Source organism: Filicampus tigris, chromosome 1 (genome assembly GCF_054856515.1).
Source record: "Filicampus tigris isolate MCC_2025a chromosome 1, RoL_Ftig_1.0, whole genome shotgun sequence".
Classification (NCBI taxonomy): Eukaryota; Metazoa; Chordata; class Actinopteri; order Syngnathiformes; family Syngnathidae; genus Filicampus; species Filicampus tigris.
In genome coordinates, this window is record NC_141217.1 from 1,014,429 (window position 1) to 1,036,638 (window position 22,210).

General features: G+C 43.1%; 1 protein-coding gene and 1 long non-coding RNA gene across 18 annotated transcripts in view; one reads left to right on the top strand and one right to left on the bottom strand.

The window, feature by feature from the left end:
• Window positions 1-22,210, bottom strand: part of plxnb3 (plexin B3) — a 243,701-nt gene that overhangs the window by 140,425 nt on the left and 81,066 nt on the right. Inside the window, exon 1 of one of the 17 annotated variants that reach the window (XM_086046160.1) lies at window positions 7,730-7,804. The exons of the other annotated variants lie outside the window; for them this stretch is intronic. The gene's annotated coding sequence lies outside the window, so the exon portion shown is untranslated. Of the gene's footprint in view, window positions 1-7,729; window positions 7,805-22,210 lie in introns of those variants that run through there. 17 annotated transcript variants of the gene reach the window in all.
• LOC147152432 (uncharacterized) lies at window positions 7,862-9,964 on the top strand. Its single transcript, XR_015088684.1, has 6 exons — window positions 7,862-7,905; window positions 8,656-8,686; window positions 8,899-8,942; window positions 9,130-9,166; window positions 9,243-9,270; window positions 9,350-9,964. It is a non-coding gene; the product is annotated as an uncharacterized LOC147152432 (long non-coding RNA).

A 22,210-nucleotide genomic window follows, 5' to 3' on the forward strand; every position in this document is an offset into this window, starting at 1 on the left:
CAGGACAGAGCCGGCCCTTCTGACCAGTTTGTCCAGCCGCTTCTTGTCCCGGGCCGAGACGCCGCCTGCCCAGGTGACCACTCCCTGGAAGATGACCGATGCAACCACCGAGTCATAAAAGTTCCTGAGGAGTGTCCCCTGAACCCCAAAAGACCTCAGTCTCCTGAGTAGGAAGAGTCTGCTCTGACTCTTCCTATAGAGGGCGTCTGTGTTGTTGCTCCAGTCCAGTTTATTGTTCAGATGAACACCCAGGTACTTGTAAGTTGAGACTCTCTCAACATCTGTTCCCCGGATATTCACTGGTGCAGGTGAAGAGTGCTGGCGCCTACCGAAATCCACCACCATTTCTTTGGATTTCCCCGCATTGATCAGGAGGCGGTTCTGCTGGCACCAGTCCACAAAACCCTGAGTAAGTTCTCTGTACTCTCGATCATCTCCGCCTTTGATGAGGACGAATATCGCAGAGTCGTCAGAGAACTTCTGCAGGTGACAGGTAGGGGTGTTGTAGTTGAAGTCCGAGGTGTAGAGGGTGAACAGGAAGGGAGCCAAGACAGTTCCCTGTGGGGCCCCCATGTTGCAGAGGAGCACGTCAGACACACAGTCCTGTGTCCTCACATACTGTGGCCCGTTTGTGAGGTAGTCCTGGATCCATGTGGTGAGGTGTTGGGCCACCCCCACCCGCTCCAGCTTGTCTCCCAGTAGGGTGGGCTGGATGGTGTTGAAAGCACTGGAGAAATCAAAGAACATGATCCTCACAGTGCTCCCCGCCTTCTCCAGGTGGGAGAGTGAAGTGTGGAGGAGGTAGATGATGGCATCATCCACACTGATGCCAGGCTGATATGCGAACTGGAGTGGGTCCATTGAGGAGCTCACCAGGGGGCGCAGGTGGACAAGGACCAGTCTCTCCAGGGTCTTCATCAGGTGAGACGTCAGCGCCACTGGTCTGAAGCTGTTGAGCTCCTTCGGGTGGGGGGTCTTTGGCACCGAGACCAGGCAGGATGTTTTCCATGGCTGGGGGACCCTGCCCAGCTTCAGGCTCAGGTTGAACAAGTGCTGGACAATTCCACACAGCTGGTCTGCGCAGGATTTGAGGAGCTGGGGGCTGATACCATCTGGACCCGCTGCCTTCCTCGCCTTCATCTTCTTCAGCTGGTTCCTCACCTGAGATGTTGTGAAGGCCAAGGCTGGGCAGGAGGGAGTGGTGGCTATCTGGTGTAGCTGGGAGCTGGACTCTGTGGAGAAAAGGGGGGAGGGGGTGACACGCCCAGCAGGAGGAGTAGGTGGAGGCTGCAGCAGGAGAGACTGAGTGGAGGCAGGCATCTGATCGAACCTATTGAAAAAGAGATTCAGCTCATTTGCCCACTGCAGGTCTCCCCCAGACCGGGTCTTGGGTTGTCCGTGGCCTGAGATGGTCTTCAGGCCTCTCCAGACTCCCCTGGCGTTATTCTGCAGCAGCTGCTCCTCCATCCTCTTCCTGTAGGACCTTTTCCCCTCTCTGATCCTCCTCCTCAGCTGGCGCTGCACAGTCTTCCGCTCCTCTATGTTGCCTGACGCAAAAGCCCTCCTCTTCTCCTTCAGGAGAGCTCTTATGTCTGGTGTGATCCAGGGTTTGTTGTTGGAGAAACACCTTACTGTCCTGGTGGGTATGGTGTTCCCCATGCAGAAATTTATATAGTCTGTAACAGTGTCCGTTAGACTACTAATGTCTTCCCCGTGGGCATCGCTGAATACTTCCCCCACAGTTTTGCTGAAGCAGTCCTTTAAGGCCTCCTCGGCCTCTCCAGACCATCTCTGAACCGTGCGGGTCACAGCTGGCTGCCTGCGGACCAGAGGTTTGTACACAGACTGGAGAGCCGGCAGGTTGTGATCAGCTTTGCCCAGCGGGGGGAGGGGCAGTGATGTGTATGCCTCCTTGGTGTTGGCATAGAAAAGGTCCAGTGTTTTATTGTCTCTGGTGTGGCAGGTGACATACTGTGTGAATGAAGGCAGAGAGGAGGAAGGAGAGGCATGATTGAAGTCACCAGAGATGAGTATCAGGGCATTTGGGTGCTGTGTTTGTAGCCTGCTCACTGCTGCAGTCAAGACATCACAGGCTGTGTCGTCGCTGGCAGCTGGTGGGACGTAGACGGTCACCTCGATCACATGACTAAACTCTCGCGGGATGTAGAATGGCCTCATGCCAACAGCTAGCAGCTCAATATCCCTGCTGCAAAGCTGCTCCTTAATCGTGATGTGCCCAGGATTACACCATCTATCGTTCACAAACACAGCCAGCCCTCCTCCTTTCCTCTTTCCACTCTCCAGCGTCCTGTCCACGTGTATGATTTGGAAGCTGTCCAATTCTACGACCGCGTTCGGCGTTAGCGCTGTTAGCCACGACTCCGTGAATAGCATCAGGCTAGCCTCCCGGAAGTCCCTCTCATGCCGGGTAAGCGCCGCTAGCTCGTCCATCTTGTTGGGGAGCGATTTAACATTCAACCATGATAACAGACGGGAGGACGGGATGGTATCGTCTCCTCCTTTCCCGGTGTTTAACCCCCGCACGAGATCCCCGTCTCCTCCTCCTCAGCTCACGGGGGATATCGGGTCTCGCCCCGGGAGCCGGCGCGGGGTTAGCACGGAGTGCTGACAGCTGATTCCGGCTGTAAACAATGGGGGCGCGGCTCCAAGCCAAGTCGCCGGACACGATCGCGCAAAAAATAGCAATCAGCAGCAGCAAGAATACCGCAGTTTGGGTGTCCATTGCTACGCAAGTTACGACTATCAACTATATGAAAAAGGTATGAGGTAGAGTAATATTAAGGAACAAAAACACACGAAAAGGCTCACTGATGAGCCGGAGCTAATGTAGCGGGCTGCCACTCGCGCGGAACCGGAAACTCTATCATGGCTACCCCCGACAAAAATGGTCAATACAGTAGTAGATTATTTATGCAGCAGGTAAAAAACAAAAACAAAAATCAAGATGTGGGGACACGGGAAAAGTCATTTGGGGATTGTTTTTCTTCACCTCAGCAACAAAGTCTAATGATGGGTAGGCTGCTACCCAAACAAACATGGGTTGAGCTTCACCCCCAAACAAATGGTCAATAAATGAGGTGTAGTCTGCTTGCAACACTAGAAAGCAATCATCCCCCCTGTAGCTTTTGTCCTGCGGAATTTGAGGAGGGTGGGAGAAGGGGGGCAATTGCATTGCAAAGCAGGGGGTGGCTTCTGGGGCTAATATACTTTAACATAACAATAGTTCGGCTATCCCCCGACACACCCCTCCCTTCCTGGTCAAATGACCAGACCATGGGAGTTCTAGGTAGGCTGGTCAAATGACCAGGTCATTGGGAGTTCTAATGTTAATTAACAGGGCTTAGATTTCGCATTACACAGCCTTGTTTAATGGAGCCTCAGTGTCCAAGACCAATTGTCCCATCCAGTTGGTCAAGGCAGACAGAGAGCCATGGCTGTCAGGCAGGGGCTGCATAATGCAGGGGAGAGTTGGAAAGAGCAGCAGACTCTACAGAGGGTTCTTTTTCGTCACCTCGTTCACTGTATACATCTTCAACTAGTCCCATTTGTCCAGTTTCTTGTAGTTTACCCCATCTGAATATCGAAACTCCCGGCCCCTCGTATCTCCTTTGCTTCCCAACCTTTATGGTGGCAGGCTGATGAGGGTCTAACCCTGCTCCAGCGGCGCAAGTCCTGCAGCACAAGCCGTGTGGTCGCCTTCCGACTCTACTACGGCAGGACAAGTTCTGCTGCCACCCTCTGATTCTGCTACAGCGGTGCAAGGCCTGCGGCTGCCCTCTGACCATGCTCCAGCGGTGCAAGCTCTGCAGCCGCCCACGGACTGCTACGGCGGCGCAAGCTCTCGTCTGGCTTCTGGGTCGCCCACCAGACTGGTCCCGCCCATACCCTCTTGTCTGGCCTCCTGTTACGCCCACCGGACTCAGTACACCAGGAACCTCTTGTCTGGCCTTCTCTGATCTCTGATGATTTTGGTTTTGATTTTGGGGGAGGTACTGTTGTGACTGGTTGTTCCTAGATGTATCAATTGCTATGCAGTTGCTATGGTACTTTTATTACAGTTTCTAAATCTAAGTTACTGAGTGACCCATCAAACCTCCTTTGAGGAAGGAGGAGGAAGTGATAATCATTCGCAGAATCAGCGGGCAGGACCCTGTCTTGTGAGTTCGTCCGCACTGCAGCGGAGCTGTTTCAAACATAGAGGGGTGTCGAGCAGAGATTCATAGTGAGGCGCGAGTACACGTTGTCCGTAATCTGTAAATGTTTTGGGGTTGACAAGACTGACGTCAGTGGGAATAACATTGTTAGATGTGCCAAAACGGTCACCGTGAAGAGCAATTCTGTTCCACCACAAGCCATATGGATTATGAGGAAAACTTAGCGACCACGCAAGCACGCTAAACAAAAGCTTAAACACACACACTCAGAAAACAGTCGCTGAGTTGAACCAACAAATATAAAAGCATGCACGCACTCACGCACACACTCAGTACTTTAGCGAGTAAGTCAAACGTGACATCCTGGATAATCGGTTAACATTCAGTTTACATGCTTGTAGTCCTTATTATTCATAACTAGCCTGTATTCCCGAGGCATGTTGTTGCACAAACTACGACGGCTTATTAGTGTGACACCCGAATACGCCCAAACATGAATAATGTCACAGGTCTCCATATCACAGCGATGAATGAGTGGGAAAATGCATTTTTCGGTAAATTGTAGTTTTGCTATTCAACTTTATTCTGAATACGGTGGCCAATGTAAGAGAATGGGTGTTTTCATGACGACGTCTTTTTTCTCCCTCGCTGGGTGACACTTCGTCACACGTCACATATGAAATATATTTTTTCTCATTCTGATTGCTGTAGTTAACACCTTTTTCTCATTCTGATTGCTCTACTAGTTGGCAGTGGTACACCAGTACTTACTGCAGCTCAAAATGTCACATCATTATGGAATAACAGCAGAGACATTTAAATGACATGAATATTCCCAAAACTCATACATAATTCCATCCATCTATCCATCCATCCATTATCTCCCGCTTATCCGAAGTCGGGTTGCGGAGGCAGCAGCTTCAGCAGGGAAGCCCAGACTTCCCTCTCCCCAGCAACATCTTCCAGCTCTTCCGGAAGGATCCCAAGGCGTTCCCAGGCAAGCCGGGAGACATAGTCTCTCCAGCGTGTTCTGGGTCGTCCTCGGGGTCTCCTGCCGGTGGGATATGCCCGGAACACCTCACCAGGGAGGCGTCCAGGAGGCATCCTAATCAGATGCCCGAGCCACCTCAACTGGCTCCTCTCGACGCGGAGGAGCAGCGGCTCGACTCTGAGTCCCTCCCGGATGGCCGAACTTCTCACCCTATCTCTAAGGGAGAGCCCGGACACCCTGCGAAGGAAACCCATTTCGGCCGCTTGTATCCGAGATCTTGTTCTTTCGGTCATGACCCACAGCTCATGACCATAGGTGAGAGCAGGAACGTAGATCGACCGGTAAATTGAGAGCTTCGCCTTTCGGCTGAGCTCCTTCTTCACCATGGCAGACCGATACAGGGTCCGCATCACAGCAGACGCTGCACCGATCCGCCTGTCGATCTCCCGTTCCATCTTACCCTCACTCGTGAACAAGACCCCAAGATACTTGAACTCCTCCACTTGGGGCAGAATCCCATCCCCGACCCGGAGAGGGCACGCCACCCTTTTCCGACTGAGGACCATGGTCTCAGATTTGGAGGTGCTGATCTTCATTCCGACCGTTTCACACTCGGCTGCGAACCGCTCCAGCGAGAGTTGAAGATCGCGGCTTGAAGAAGCCAACAGTACCACATCATCTGCAAAAAGCAGAGATGCAATACTGAGGCCACCTAACCGGACCCCCTCGACACCTCCGCTGCACCTAGAAATTCTGTCCATAAAGGTTATGAACAGAATCTGTGAAAAAGGGCAGCCTTGGCGTAGTCCAACCCCCACAGGAAACGAATCCGACTTACTGCCGGCAAGTCGGACCAAACTCTGGCATTGGTGGTACAGGGACCGGACAGCCCTTATCAGGGGGCTCAGTACCCCGTACTCCCGAAGCACCCCCCACAGAACTCCCCGAGGGACACGGTCACAATATGTTTGGGTCTGCCAGGTCGGACCGGCATCTTCCCCCACCATCGGAGCCAACTCACCACCAGAGAATATCGTAAAATTATCTTTATCGGGTTTTTGGAAAAAATATCGATATATATATTTTTTTGCCCATACCGCCCATCGTTTTTCAACATGATCATGACCCCAAACACTTCCAAGACGACTACTGCTTTGCTAAAGAAAATGAGGGAAGGGGGATGCACGGGCCTAGCGTGTTTGCATCCGCAAACTGAAGGTAAAAGAGCACAAGGAGTCGAACATCCACCAGCTCCGTGATGTACGAAGAGGACTCATGTGGCAATCGGTGAAATGTTGGTGAATGCCCAAGAAGGTTAAGTCAGTGATGGAAAGTAATGGTGGCTACATACAATACGAACCTTTTTAGCAAGTTTGAAAAAAAAAAAAACTGTGGCGTGTTAGCTTTTGTTGCCAGCGGTTTAAACATTAATGGCTGTTGTTGAGTTATTTTGAGGGGACAGTATAGGTGTTAAGTGTTCAATATCACTTTTTTTCAGACGAATACTGAACTCTTGAGTTGAGGAATCACTGATAACGATACCAAGTAACCAATACAACTAATACTTTTTATACAAAAACATTTAAATTAAACAAATGATACATCATTTTAAATTAACACCTTTCTTTTATTTCTGACAAAAGACAAAACATCCATCCATCCACTTTCTGTACCACTTATTCTCACCACCCAAATTGAGTTAGCAAATAAATTAATACATTTTAGTAGCAGCACACTAATAATGCACTCTAAACATTAATATAGATCTTGTTAACATATCTACAATAAGAAAAATTGCATCTTAAAGGGACACTTGATTAACCTGAACATTGGCACTTATAGGTCTGTATGTAAAAATGATGTGAGCACTAAAATTCAACTCTGTCAAAGAATCTGTACTGATTTAAGGGCGTTTTTGTGATGACTAAAGCCGCAGATTGGCATGCTCCCTTTTGGTGCGTAGTTATTTTTTTTTTTCCATCTCAGGCTATCTACGTCATCGCGGGGAGGCAAGCATTATAATACATATTGTGTGCCGGCTTGGCTTGTACAATGTAAAAAAATACATAATCAATTATGTTATTGTAACTTAAATGTGTAATGTGTTTCAACACATCAATAAATATTTTCAATTGTTAACTTATGTTCATATATTCAAAGGTAAAAAACTCTTAAGTGAGTTTCCAAAACAAAGGGTAAAATTAGAAAACGTCAACTTGACTTAATGTACTAAGTATAACAGTAGAAGTCGGATCTTGTTAACACACAACCATATTAATGTGTAATGTTGAAAGTTAAATTTGTTATATATTGAATATTACATGGCCTTCAGAAAGTAATTCAATAATTTTATAAAACTTTTATCATCATAGAATTTATGAAACGCTAGTGAGGAACCTTTAATCTTGAATAAAGGTGGCGACTTGGCGGAAGAACACTGAACATAGAGTTTTGTGACATACATGCAGGCTGTTTAAGAGAAAAGTAAGTGCAGAACTCTGGTCGAAGATGACAACAACTACGAGAATATTAGTGGAAAAAGAATGGCAAAATAAATACTCACTCCAGTGCGACCACGTTTGTCTGTGGTACATTTTGATTACCGGTTTGGCAACTGACTAGCCCGGCTCTACCCCGGCTCTACCCGCAAACATATCGCTACCCGGAAGCGACGCTGCCCGCCCTCGAGTGACGTCTGCCCTGTGTTCCCCCGACGGTCAACGACCGAAGCAGGAGCAGGTGAGTAAAAATAATTATTTCTTCCTATTTTGTATTTCTTCATAATCTGTTTCCAATGTGGCAATATAACGAAGTGAGGCTACAGACAATGCTGCCATCATTTTGAGGGTGAAAAACCTCTGTTAGTGTTGTGGCTATATTATCCTCTGACTAGCTAACAAGAACAGCTACATTTTCGAGTATTTCTGTGATGGTACCGTGAGGTACACACGAACAAATGTCTGTTTTTGTTGTTAGATAAAAGGGACAATGCTGCTCGTTATTTCATCCCACCTTGTGTGATGGGGGCATTGAAAGACAGTTTATACAGTAGGACATATGTCAAACATGGACAGAAAAAAAGAACTCCATCAATCCATTCAATGTTAATAAGCTATAAACCACAAATATCTAAACAATGTGGGCTTTCTAACAATGTATAAAAGCTGACAAATAAGAAAAATGTTGGGAACTATAATGTTTTACCTAATTAAAATCAATGGGAATTCTTCTAGGTTCATCTTTTAAATTGTGTTGGGAAAACCGCGTTGTTACAGCTGTAGCTGTTGTGACAAAACATTTTTTTCATTTTATGAAATATCTTCTAATTAGTATATAAGTCAAAATTTCACAACAGTAGTATTGTGTGTCGCGGAGTACTCAGAGCCATTATCACCCAATTTTTGGTGCTCACAAATTGCCGGTCTTGTGCCAGGAAGCTGATCTGATGCTGACTAAATGAATCATTCTTCTTTCTTGTTTATTTTAAAGTTACAGTGAAGTGTGAACCTTCAGTATAAGTGTAAGTATTGGTGAATATATTTTTAACAAAAGCCAATAAGACTAACTATTGTTGATAAAGTGATTGTTTTTTTAATGTTACAGTGAAATGTGAGGTGTGAGAACACAATGTTAGTACAGTACTGTGAATATATTTCTGAGAAAAGCCCAGTGTGCTGAACTGATGTTGACAAAGTGATTGTTTTCCTTTTGTTGTCTTTATATACCGTACAGGTTGTTTTGAAGCTACAGTTTAGTTTGTAGATGCAGTATAAAGTGTAAGTATTTGTGAATGTATTTCTAACAAAAGACAACAATCCTAACTATTGTTGATTAAGTGTCTAATTGTTTTTTTTTATGTTACAGTGAAGTGACAGTGTAGTGTAGAGACACAAGTACTATGAACATATTTCTGAGAAAAACCCTATGGGTGATTGTTTTCCTTATGTTGTCATTTATACACAGGTTATTTTAAAGATACAAAGAAGTCCGACGATTCGGTGTAAGTATGAATTCATATATTTTTGTCAAAAGCCAGTAGGCGTAACTGTGATTATAGTGGCTTTTTTATGTTACAGTGAAATGACAGTGAATTGTGAAGACATTGTAAGTACTGTGAATATATTTTAGTGGGCTGAACTGATGTTGACATTGATTGTTTTTCGTATGTTCTCTTTATATACAGGTTATTTTAAAGCTGCTGTTTAGTTTGCAGATCCAGTATAAGTTAAGTATTCGTTTATATTTTTTTTGACAAAAGCCAGTAGCCATAACTGTTGTTGACAAAGTAATTAATTGTTGTTGTTTTTATGTTATAGTGAAGTGCTCGTGAAGTGTGAAGACTCAATGTAGGTACTGTGAATGTATTTCTGAGAAAAGCCAGTGGGCTGAAATGATGTTGAAGTGATTGTTTTCCTTATGTTCTCTTTATACGAATTATTTTAGAGCTACAGTTTGAAGATGTAACAAAAGTGTTAAAGGCTTTGTGAGTATATTTCTGAGAAAAGCCAATAAGCTGATCTGATGTTGACAGTGATTTCAATGTTGTTTCTATTTAATTTTCATAATATTATGTTATAATATTTATAATCTTATCTTATGTACTATTTTAGGATTTGAGGTACTTAATTTCTGTATATTTTAATCTAATATTTTGTTATAATTTTGTATTTTTGCAGTTTTTAATATTGTGTATATTTTTCCAATGTTAATTCAACAATTTGTATTTGAAAAAGGTTTTGTTTTAAATCAAAATGTGATCTATTGTGAAATTGCCTATATCCTGTTTGTACATGAAGAGGTATTGTCAACTGTAATAAAAAGCACACTGTTTTAACTTAAGCAGTTACATTTATTTTTCACCATAAACACGTATGTTCTCCTAACATATGTAAGTAGTGCAAATAGAAAGTTGAATTTTGTGTCCTAGAGACAAAGCTCTGTCATTTTACTTAACTAAAGGGCATTAGTTCAACAATCATCCAACATAAGTTACTATGTCATCAGAGGCCATATGCTGTGTTCTCCTAACAGAAGTTTGTTAGTTAAAAAGCATTTCAACTTAGTCGGATGTGCTTAAAACACATACACACTGGCATTAATACGAAGAAGTAACACCAGTTTGCACAACACGTGTTCAGTGGCAAGAACTCATTATGTTGTAACAATTCTTATTTATAAGTAATTTACAACATTTTTGCTTCATTTGATTAAACATAGGCTGGTATGTGTGAAGAACTTAGCGCATCATGGAGAATTCTCAACAAAGACTTTTATGTTGAACGACTTCATTTTTTTTTATAGTGTAATGTTCTGCTGTCACCTAGTGTCTGAAACTGATTAATTGATGCCCAAATTCAAATACACATTCCTACTCTTGTCCATTTCAACTTGTAAAAATATAAAAGCAAACTGCACAATATTTTGGCTTTATTGACATCAAATGTGAGCTCCTATGAGGAAATGCAACTATCACCTGCATAAAATAAAAAATACTGTGTCGGTGACAGGTCGGTGTGGACAATAGTAGCAATGTGCATATGAATTTTGTGGAGATTTCTAACATCTAGCAATACTAAAATTGTGTTATAAATCCATAGGCAGACAGGGTGACACCAATGCCAGACAAGGGGCTGCATGTCTCGGACGCCTGCCTGCTCGTGCAGTCAAGTAAGAGTAGCTCCACGCCGCCACCTGTCAGCCAGCCAACTAAAGGGCACTCAATAAGACCACAGATAGCGCCGAGCCCCAGCCGTAGCAGAGCCAACATTTTTTCTGTCCAGCCAGAGATTCAGGTCGGTGTTGTGGTGCGCCGTGTGCTCACTAATAATTGGCCGCTTCGAGAAGATGGATGGATGGATGGATGGATGGATGGACTTTGAATAGACATGGAGCTCTGTGTTGCGGAGATCTGCCACCTAGGCAGCCAAGAGGCTCCAAGAACGCCTTTGGCCGCGTTTGCCACTGTCGGTCAGGCAGCCAGGATTTGCCAGTGCTCCTGAGAAGGTCGCGACGCGGTCATGCTCTCTGGACTTCCTCATCGCGGTCGCACGCCGCCCATGCAGCAGTAGCCGAGCGAATACTTAAAAGGCTTCTTTATACTCCCGCATCAGCGCGGGCGACACCTGCTGCATTGCATCACGTGACCGACGCATTGTGCTGGGCGACATGTTGGCGACAGGTCTGCAAAAACGTCGCGCACACGTCAGAAATTGTAGCTGAGTATACGACGCCACGCGCATTCTCTCTCATGATTGGTCCGTTATGTCACATGATGTGATGAGGTATAGTTCCCTCTGGCTCGGCCAGGCAATTGATTTGTTGCCACTGAGGAGAGAATCCACCAAGAGTGTTGCTTCTGCAAAGCAAACTAGTTTGGCAGCGGTGTGGGTGTCATGTCACGTATGTGTGTGTAAAGAAGCCTACACACGCATGTACCACCTTCGCCGCCACCTTCCAAATCGTTTTCGCAGTAAAATGCATCATCTAGTCATCTAGGTCCCTTTGTTGTAGCAGGCACGATATCCATTGTAGTCGCTGTCTTTTTGATTGTTGCTTGGCAATAAAAACGCCGACCAGAATTGGCAATAAAAGGCAGAGGAAATTCTGTGCTGCGGTCCTTGTCAGTATCAGCCGTAGCGACGCCCCCCGACTTGGAGTGAAAATGCAACTGTTAGAACATATGTACATACTGTAAGTTTTCCCATATTTACTCTTATAAGTATTGCATCGCATTTATTTAGCAATGAAGTGAATTAAAAAGAGTGGGTGCGCGGCAGACTGTCAGAGCGGCTGGAGATTGTGGCACATCTCTGTCCATCCTCCTCGCAAGCAAAAAGAATCTGATTCTCTTGTCTTCCTTCCTTGTCTATTGTTGTAGTGTTTTACACTGCCATAAACCTGAGAGCAAAACCTTTTCAAAACAACGCGTGTGGGTTTGCGCGCGAGTATAAAGGCAAACTGCTGTAGTGATGTGCTCGCGGATGTCGCCCGCGGGACTAGGAATAAACCTTAAGTCTGTCCAGCCAGAGATACAGCGGCGTTGCAGTGCAAGTGGGCCAGCCTGTGTGTGTCAATTTCTGATAATTACAAGACCCGGTGGTCAGCTTGTCGTAATGTCAGAGTTGGACTTGGAAAGAATTGGAACACCCGACTTCTAGCGAGGCCAACCTTTCAGCCGAGTGTGGCCGTTTAAAGCACCGCATTTTCAGATCGGGGTCAAGGAAGAACCCCCATAGACAGAGTTGTACTTCGGGGAAAATGTAAGTGAAGCTAACACTAACAGATTTAAATGTAAAGGCCTCTACACACCAATCTGATGTCGGCCGTCATGGCCAACTTTTGCGTTGGCCTAGAAGTTAGCATGTCGGACTGGAAAATGATGGAAGTACACACTACAAAAGCCAATGGAGATGCAAACTACTCGGGACCTTCTGTGCAAGTATGAGAAGTAGTAACCCTCCATGCGATAGTCACTGCGTAGCCTTTGACGGTGATGTTGAATAACGGCTGTCTTTCTTGAATGAGAATGATTAATTTGTCTTCCTCTCTTCTGTCCGGCATTTCAACATCAATGCCCATTATCTGAAAAATGAGCGACGTTGATTTAGTTCTTGAAGAATAGATTCCATTTGTCCACTTTCATCACTTCCTGTTCTTGTCCAGTCCATTGATTCGCTAGCTAACAGCCAATCACAGTGATCATTTCTCCCGACAGCCTGACCCAATTCTACATGTTGAATCGGCCTAACATGCCCCACAGTCTCCCCAACAACAACTCAGACTTTATAACGTTGCACGCTACACCAAACAGACTGCATGTACCGACTTTCCGAAGGCTGATTGGTGTGTAGAGGCCTTAATATGTAACTATGAGCAATTCCGTTTATAAAAAGCCTCTCAGAATGCATTGTGTTTGAGTATCTTTATGACTTATGAAAGGAAACAACAGACATGACAGTAACTTTCTTTTTGTTGAAATGTAAGAACTTCAGTTACATCCTTGCTTTGATTTCCTCTAGACAGGACAAAAGTGGTCTTAAGGAGAAAGTGTCTATTTTGCTCAGCGGGACATAGATTTGACAATTATCTGCATAGCAGAGGAAGGAAATATCATGTTTTTGATGGATGGAACCCACGGGCAGCAAATACAATGAAAACAGCAAAGGCCCCAAAATAGAACCTTGTAGAACACCATACGACAGTGGGGCAGAGCGGGACTCAGAGCAACCTAGGCTAACACAAAAAGTCCTGCCAGCCAAATAGGATCCAAACCACGCTAGAGCGCTACCACTAATACTCAGCTGGTGCTTCAAACGAGCCAGAAGAATACCGTGGTCCATTGTATCGAACGCTGCAGTTAAATCCAACAAAACAAGACATACATAGTCTCCAGTGTCATTTGCCAAGTTAAATAATTTATCTTTTCTTTTGATAGAAGATATTTTTTTTTTCTAATTATCTATGTTTTGCTTTGAATGTTTTAAAGCACTTTGAGTTGCATTTTTATGTATGAAAAGTGCTATATAAATAAAATGTGATTGATTGATTGATTGATATCGTTAAAAACACTTAAAGAGACACTTGGGTGAGCTTAACATTGGCACTTATATAATATACTAAAATGCCCACCTCAAAAGACTCTGTAGTGATTTATGGACTTTTTTTTGTGATTAGGTTTACGACAAATTTCCCCACCCCAAAAAGGGGCGTGGTTTATGTTATGTTTTCGGTCTCAGCAGCCTACGTTACGCGAGGAAGGCATGCTTGGTAATATTGCTCGCTTTGTCAGTTCTGTTGTCCAAAACAGTGACCGATCGCCATCAAAATATCAAATTGCACATTACTACTCATGTCCACTTCAACCTGTGAAAGTATAAAAGTGTTCTGCACAATAGTTTGGATTTATTGACAAAACGTGATCTCATCATGATCACCTCCACAAAATCAAAAATACCGTGGTGATTGCTCCTCCACTTTCACAAGCTGAAGCGGACAAGAGCATGAATGCGCACACGAACCCCGACTGGTTATATTTCGCACATTTAGCGACGCTAAACTAGTGTCTCAGGAGGGAGAGAGACGGCGGCTTGCAGGCAGATTAGCTTTATGTCCCCTTCTTCTCTCCCCGGCTAAAGGTAGGTTAATGGGACGGCTAATAGCAACAACTAGCTTCAGGTCGTTAAAACAAAAGGCGTTAGCACAACAACATTAGCTCCTTACTGTCCGCCCAGCGTGTGGAGGTGAAGATGAGCCTGTGTCTTCATGTCGCCTCGCAAGCAGTCGCGTGCGGTGTCCCTGCTTGCTTGCAGGAGCCACCTTCTGCCTGAGTGAAGCGGCGTGAGAGTGACAAAAGCCCTCATCGAACAGCAAACAAAAAGTTCCAGCGAGGATGACCGCACAGCCGAGTGTGGCCGCATTGGAACGTGCCATTTTGGCTGTTACCTTCCAAATTGGACGGCGCGTTGTCAGTCGAAAAATTCCTTTTCCTCATCCAAATAAATGTGCACGTCTACTCATTCCCACTTCAGTCTCTGTAAATATCCTGCATATATCCTGACTGGTGTTTAATGCCTCACCTGTCCTAACCGTGATCAGCAAAGAGGCAGTTTATTTTATTTTTTTAAAGCAAAGAAGCAGTGTTTTGTTTTGTGTTTGTTTAAGCAAAGAAGCAGTGTGCGCTCGTCCCAGCCTAAATCTATGTAGCTCTGCAGACTTCCACATTTCCTCATTCTTATATAAATCAGCCACGGAAGGGTTAATCCTTTTGATATGTTGAAGTGGGCATTAGTACAGATGTCCACATAAATTTCGGTGTCAATTGATCGCCGTTTTTGGATGTTATAAGCAATAAAAGTACAATGATTTCCAATGGAGAGTTTGGAATCGGTTCCTCGCGTGACTCCGGCCGAATAAGGATAGAACAGTAGGGGGCGCGGCCATTGTGCTCAGTAAGGGCCGTTATTCATGGAGTTACTTATGTCCTAATTCCTCCAAAATGAATGGATAATGAATGGATAAAATAGAAAATGGCAACTCCACACAGGGAGGCCGGAGCCGGGATCGAACCCACGACCTCTGAACTGTGAGGTGGACGTGCTAACCAGTCGCCCACCGTGCCGCCCAGCTGGGAACATATTCTTGAAAAAAATATGTTTGGGTTGACTTCCGCTTTAAATAGCGAGATTTATCATATTGTAGCGTCTTCAAGGCATTGTTTAATTATCACGTTTTTCTTAATCCAAGTACAACTGCTCGGGCTCTTCTCCGGTCTCCGCTGCTCTTCTTGCTTGCCGTACGATGCATTCATGAACCTTGGAAACATCACAACTCAGCAACACACAAATCCGACCACAACACAGATAACCAAATTCATTACAATATGCTGTTGAACATTCAAAGATTTCCAAGTCTAAAAGTGTATACAATTTCATAAAGACTTTTTAAAGTTCCTGTATTTTCTTATAGTTTTAATATAGTTATCAATAATTGTTATTGTAAACTGTTATTGTATGTATTTTTTTCATCACAAAAAGTGTATATATGTACTGTAATGACAACTTGTCTTTAACTTGAATACTTAGATCTGTCATAGGCTGTTGCTGCTGAGTGTGTAAAGATTTCAGTGTCTTAATAATTTACAAAATTAAGAGGTCCTTATGGTTAGTGTATTTTTTATTCTAGTGTAATTTCTTAGAATATCACCCGAATGGTTCGCTTTTATTGATTTTTTCTAAAAAATGTACCGCTTGCTTGTCAGTTTTTCAAAATAAACATATTTAAAAAAAAATAAAATCAGTTTTTTTGTACCGAATATATATTGAACCAAAGTTTCCAAACAACCGAACTGGACCGAAATGTGATTTTGCGTACCGTTACACCCCTAATAATTACAGTATTTACAAAAATGTTAGGGTTGTACTCACTTTTGTGAGATATTATACAATGTAAGAGTAATACACGAAGTGCATACATGAATTTTAGGGTGTGGTCATGTAAACTGAAGATGTCAGACAGCAGGTGGCGCTGAAAAAACACTAATGCTGCTGTTTGAGTGCATGTTGGACATAAAAAGGTAAAGTACTACGTCATTGTTTCTCTGCTGCTAACCCCCATTCATTACATGAACCTACCCATCTCCTAATATCTCCCCCCTACCCTAAAACCACCACCACAACACCCGCCACTGTTGAACAAGCACTTGCCACTGAACTTCCCCAAATGCATGCTGGGACATGTTGGGGCCTCAGGCCTTACACACACACCATGGACAATATCCATATTTTCGACTCCCAGTGCTCGTGCACTCGTGTGTGTGAGGGGTGGGGGGGGGGGGCTGGGGGGGTGTGCGTACGTGCACACACACACACACACACACACGTACACCCTCCCACCCCCACCCCCCACCCTCACACACACACACACGCACGCACACACAATATGATAATAAGTTGCCCCTTCAGATGCAAAGAAACTCATCAATAATTCATAGAAGAGAAGACTTTAAGGTTGTCAGGAAGTAAATGATACAAAGTTGGAAGGCAAAGAGAAAGCAAAATATGCTGCATGTGTGTGAGAGAGGGAGAGGAAAAGAGAGAGAGAGAGAGAGATGGAGAGCAAGGGAGAGGGAGAGGTGCTTTACAGTGGTTGAGTGCACGTGTTGTGCATGTATGATCCAAATGTGGCTGCTGATGAAATTAAAAAGAACATGGGCTCTATTTTCGTAGAAAGCGCACATGCACTCTGTGTATAAACTGGCACCGAGGTCGATCTAGTTAACCATGTTTGTGAATTTGACAGACTACACTGCACCATAGTGGGTGTTCCAGTCAACCGAGGGTGTTTCTTTTACATGCCGCCAGCGCACCTGATAATTTGGCCTCAGAATGTAGACTACAAAATAGACCACCTCGGAGCAGGTCTTAATTGCAAATTGTGGCCCAAGCAGTGTTACGTGATTCTGGTGTTATCGGATTTCATTATGACAACAGCGTGCACTAAACTGTTTGAATCACTGTAGAAATCAATTCATTGAACACATCATTATTATCATTATCTTTCCTAAATGCATTAAACCCCCAGCAGCTATTAGTGGGGGAAGGGGGCGGGCGTTTCACTCATGGAAACATAAACGATTGGGCTGGAAGGCAGTCGCCAACTGCCTACTTTACAGCGGTGATCTGTGTTCGGCCTAACTTTACATCATGCGCAAGTGTTTACAGTGCCTGATAGATATACTTTGCACGCTTTGATGTTCTGCTCCACCAAGTCCATTTCTACTTCTGTCAAAGCCTATGTGTGCCTCTAGTGAACTGACTTTAAAAGGAAAGAGTGGAGACACTTTTATTGGCTAGGAAGTAAGTCAGCTGTGTTCACTCCCACAATGGCGCAAACACTCCTTTCTACCTGCGCCTGTCCAAGAAAATATCAAAAGAAAGAAACTACACTTTTCCTTAGACTTGCACTGTGCATGAATATAGGGCCCCATATGTTATTTACTTTTGGAAGATGTCACTGTGGCACTCAAAACACACGCACGCACGCACGCACACACACACCCCACACACGCACGCACCCCCCACGCACACACACCCACACACACACACACACACACACAGACACACACACACACAGCAGTTTGTTCAACATCTTGTCTGTTGGGAAGAACCCAAAAGCACTCCCTACGGATTTCTTAATGGCCTGAGGGTCCCAGAAACAGAAAAGAACTGGAGCCAGATTTGGTCATGGAAAGGGAAACGTGTGAAAGTTCTGAAAGTAACCGCAATTCCAAGCTCTGGTTGGCTGCTGTGTATCTGCTGCTTTAGATCACTTCCATAGGAGCTCAGAGTTGCATCCCAGTGCTGGTACCCATGACAACAGTGCGGCGGATCCGGGTGAACATAGCCTTCTTGTTTGAAATATTCAAGTATTCAGCAGTTTACTTTGTTAACTGCGCGGTTTTGTTTCGACATCAATGTTCTTTTGTTGCCAGTCAACCGCACCCCACCCCCACAACCTTCTGAACACTCCCACACATACCCCTCCTTCCTTCTCCTATTCCTGGGTCGCATTAATCTCCAGGGTTCTCTGTAAATGCATTCGACAAGTCCAAGTGATATTAGAAGCTGTCTTACCTCAGGCACACAGACACACACGCACACGCACACACACACACGTCATGCATATTTTTCGCTGAGATCCTTGCCATCTTCAAAGCGATGTCAAGCATGGGTGTGTGTGGCACATGCATGTGTGTGCACAAGAGTTTGTGTGTGTGGTGTAGGAGGTCCTCATCACAATATTCTACTTAGTTTGCTGACGGACCAAAAAAAAACCCACCTCAAACGCATTCGCTTAACTATCTAATATGACACACAAAGTTAACATGACAATCTACATAACATCAATGGGAATAATTCACATCACACATAACTAACGTAAACTGCCCACTGTTGAAAATAACGCTACAAAGTCAACATTAAAGTAGCAAATAACGTAATTAAAGAAAATACAAATGTAAGTAAACCACACAATTCATATTGTGTGACTGAGTAAAGAATTACAAACATGGTAAACAATAACACACTAATATAATAACTTCAGAATGAAATTTCTGGAAAAATTGCGTCTGAAAAATTGTGGTATGATTTGGAATGATATCAAATAAGGTGGATTGATACTGAATGAAATGGAATGCTATACAATGACCTGGAATGAGCTAAACATGTTAAGTTGGAATGGTTTGGATCTGTTAATATACGTGGAAAGTGGAGTTGAAATCTTGAATTTGGGATAACATGAACAGTTTAACAAGTATAAAAGTACACAATGGAAAGGAAGGAAAGCTTATCTTAACAGATGGGTTCCTTGATTGCAAAGAACAAATTACTTTTAGCATTGCATGTTGTGACTGTTTGTTCCTTGATGTATCAGTTGCTATGCGGTTGCTATGGTCCTTTTATGCTTTGTCCTTTGTTATGTCATATAGGCCTGATGTCTTAGTTTATAAGATCGAGTTATTCAGTGACACCTTGTTAGTATGTCAAACTTTCTTCCAGTCAGAATTCTCCAGTCCTGCTCTGTGTAGTTCCTTTGTATTTTTGTTGATAAACCCTTTTACTTTTCAACGTCCGTGCAATGTCTGCTATTGGGTCCAAATCCGGCTCCTCATTGCAATTATATTTTTTGTAATTAACACTTACAAAGTACAAAAACATGAAATGTTGTGAGTTATACAGGAAAGGTGCATCTCTCAAGGTAGATTCTTCTTTAAAAGCATAAAAAAATAAGAGAAACAGAAAATAATCCATTTTTTTTTCATTTTAAAGTGATAGGTTCAAAGATTGCTGAAAAAATTTAACGATTTAGTTTCTCGAACAGTGCTGCAAGCAGGGCAGATTTGAACATGCCTCTGTCACTTTTTCAGGAGGCTCGATTAGACCTTGGCGCCAGTATCCGACCACCTTCACCGGAGATGCTATGTGGCGAGGAAGCCGGGCAAAACAACTCCATCTCTCTGTTTTTTTAGAGACATCTGGTGGTCTTGTCTTTTCCTCCATACTCTTCTGACTTTCCTTTGCTCTCTGCTGGATAATACATTGGTAGACTTCAGCTTTCCTTCTTCCGTCCATCTCTTATTTTTTTTCTCTTTCTTGTATTAAATATTATTCGCGTTTCACTGGATCAGTCTAACCCTTCGCCTATACCCTGTCTCTGCTAGGCTTTTTGGCATTTTTGTGTTTTTCCCTTCAAATTAAAATAAAATTTGAAATAGAATATAGTTAAAATCTGAAAGATTTATGTATGACATATGTATCTATGTATTATATTATTCAAAACTTACTTTATACAAAAATAAACATCATATTGTCACTGCCGAAACCATTGTCACAACCGAAAACTTTCTGTATGTTTCGATAGTGACTGTTTCGTCGGTAGTGACTGTTTCGGTAGTGACGTTTTATGATAGTTGCTAACAATGCTCAACAAGGATAGGCACAATGTGGCTACCCCACACACAGTCTCGAGCATGTGTACAGAGGTGGAAAACAAAAAATTTAGCATTAAAGCCAAAAGTGCTCATTTTATTGCAGAAATTAGGTGTTTGGTAGTGGCCGTCCTTCAAATCACATGCTGATTTTCAGACTTTGGAGGGCACATAATAATGCTGTAAACTAATTACTCGCCATGTGGCCATTGATGAACATGAAGGCAATTTCTACAGACAAATACTCTTTGCGTTTCGGTAGTGACATGAAAAGTCGGGATAGTTCTTTTTACATAAAAACTTCTCATTTGAAAAAAAATCGACAAAATCAATGTAAATCTTTCACCATACGTTTAAAAGCAACCAAAACATTCTATTAAAGTAAAATATTTTTTAAATTGGCAAAAATCTTCTGCATTTTATTTCATGAATTTAAATTTAGGAGTTAGAGATTGGGACAGCCACCCCCCAATAGGAAGTGACATTTAAAAGATGACTTTTTAAACATTAAGTTTAATAGTATCTCAATTAATGTCTTGTGATAAAATAGATCATAAGATATTACTAGCGTATTTTCCAGACTATAAACCGCAACCTTTTTCCAAGATTTTTAGCCATGTGGTTTTATAATTCGGTGCGGCTATTCTGTGGATTTTTCTTCCGCTGCTCGGGTCACTCTAACAAGAATGGCAGTACAGTTCAATACAATACATTTCCCATTAACTGGATGTGACTGCAGGTGGAGGAGTTCAGCAGGCGAGGGCGCCATCGACTAGGTTATTGCATTAGGTGCTGTAATGCTTTGATTTTATGTTTTCCTAGAGGTCCATGAATTGCACATGAATGCGATTGGCTGATGTTACGTCTGTTCTGTTGTTTCGATGTGAAATGCTATTGTTTATTTAGCACGTCGTCGTGTGTTAGATTGGCTGACTTTATTAACATAAACAAGACAGGTGCATATGTAGAATGTAGTAGAACAATAGATGGTGGAGTCTGGTGGACATTAGCTGACAAACTGGAGCGGCAGTCGGCAGTGAAATGAAGAAAAGTACTGTTTATTTTCTCTTGGTTCCGTTCCTTTTTAATCAGCAACGTTGCTGCAGTGTTAAAAGGCACTGTTAGGAAAGAATGTGCTCAGGTACATATATGTACATTTACAGTTCATAATCGTTCGGTACATGCAGTAAATATAAAAGTTTTCAACATAGATGGGTGCGGCTTATATAAAGGTGCGGCTTATTTAAGTTTTTTTCCCCAAATGTTCTAAAAAAAAAAAAAATAAAAATAAAAAAAATAAATGGAGTTGGTGCGGCTTATATATAAGTGCGGCTTATAGCCCGGAAAATACAGTACATATGCAAGACTGAATACTTCATTGTTTTTTAAAATTTGATTTTCATTGTGGGACAGCTATTTCAACCAATTCGGTAGAATGGCTCATATATAAATTGTCTGATTGCTTGAAATCTTCATTTCGAACAAGAGTGTAAAATTAAAATAATAATATTTGCCCAAATATAAGACGGCCCTGATTATAAGACGACGCCCCTTCAAGACTCAAGTTTGAAAAAAGTTTTTTTGAACACCAAATTAATTTTATACAGAAAATAATTACAGTACATCTGAAACAAATGATTATAACATTATATTTCAGAGAAAAGGCATGTTATTTTGCCTCATTCAAATCTTTAATATCTCAACATTTAAGTATGTAAACTAAAGTGCAATCACATTCGTAAATGAATGGCTTCTGGTTTTTGAAATGTAAATAAGCCAATCTATTGTGATCAAACAACAAAATTGCATTAACTGCATTAACCATCAAAGTGAAGTCAAACTAACTGTAGTCTTGAAACAAATCTAAATAAGGAAAAACATTGCAATAAAATAATGCAAACTGGTTTAACTTGAGAGTAGCTGAGATCTTTCATGACAGAACATTACTCCTCACAAACAATTATCTGCCTCGCTGTGCTCAGTGTCACTGTCCTTAATCCCATCCTCTGGCTCCTCCCAGAGCACGTCATCTTCACGTGACAGGGGTTGCTTTGGCCTGCG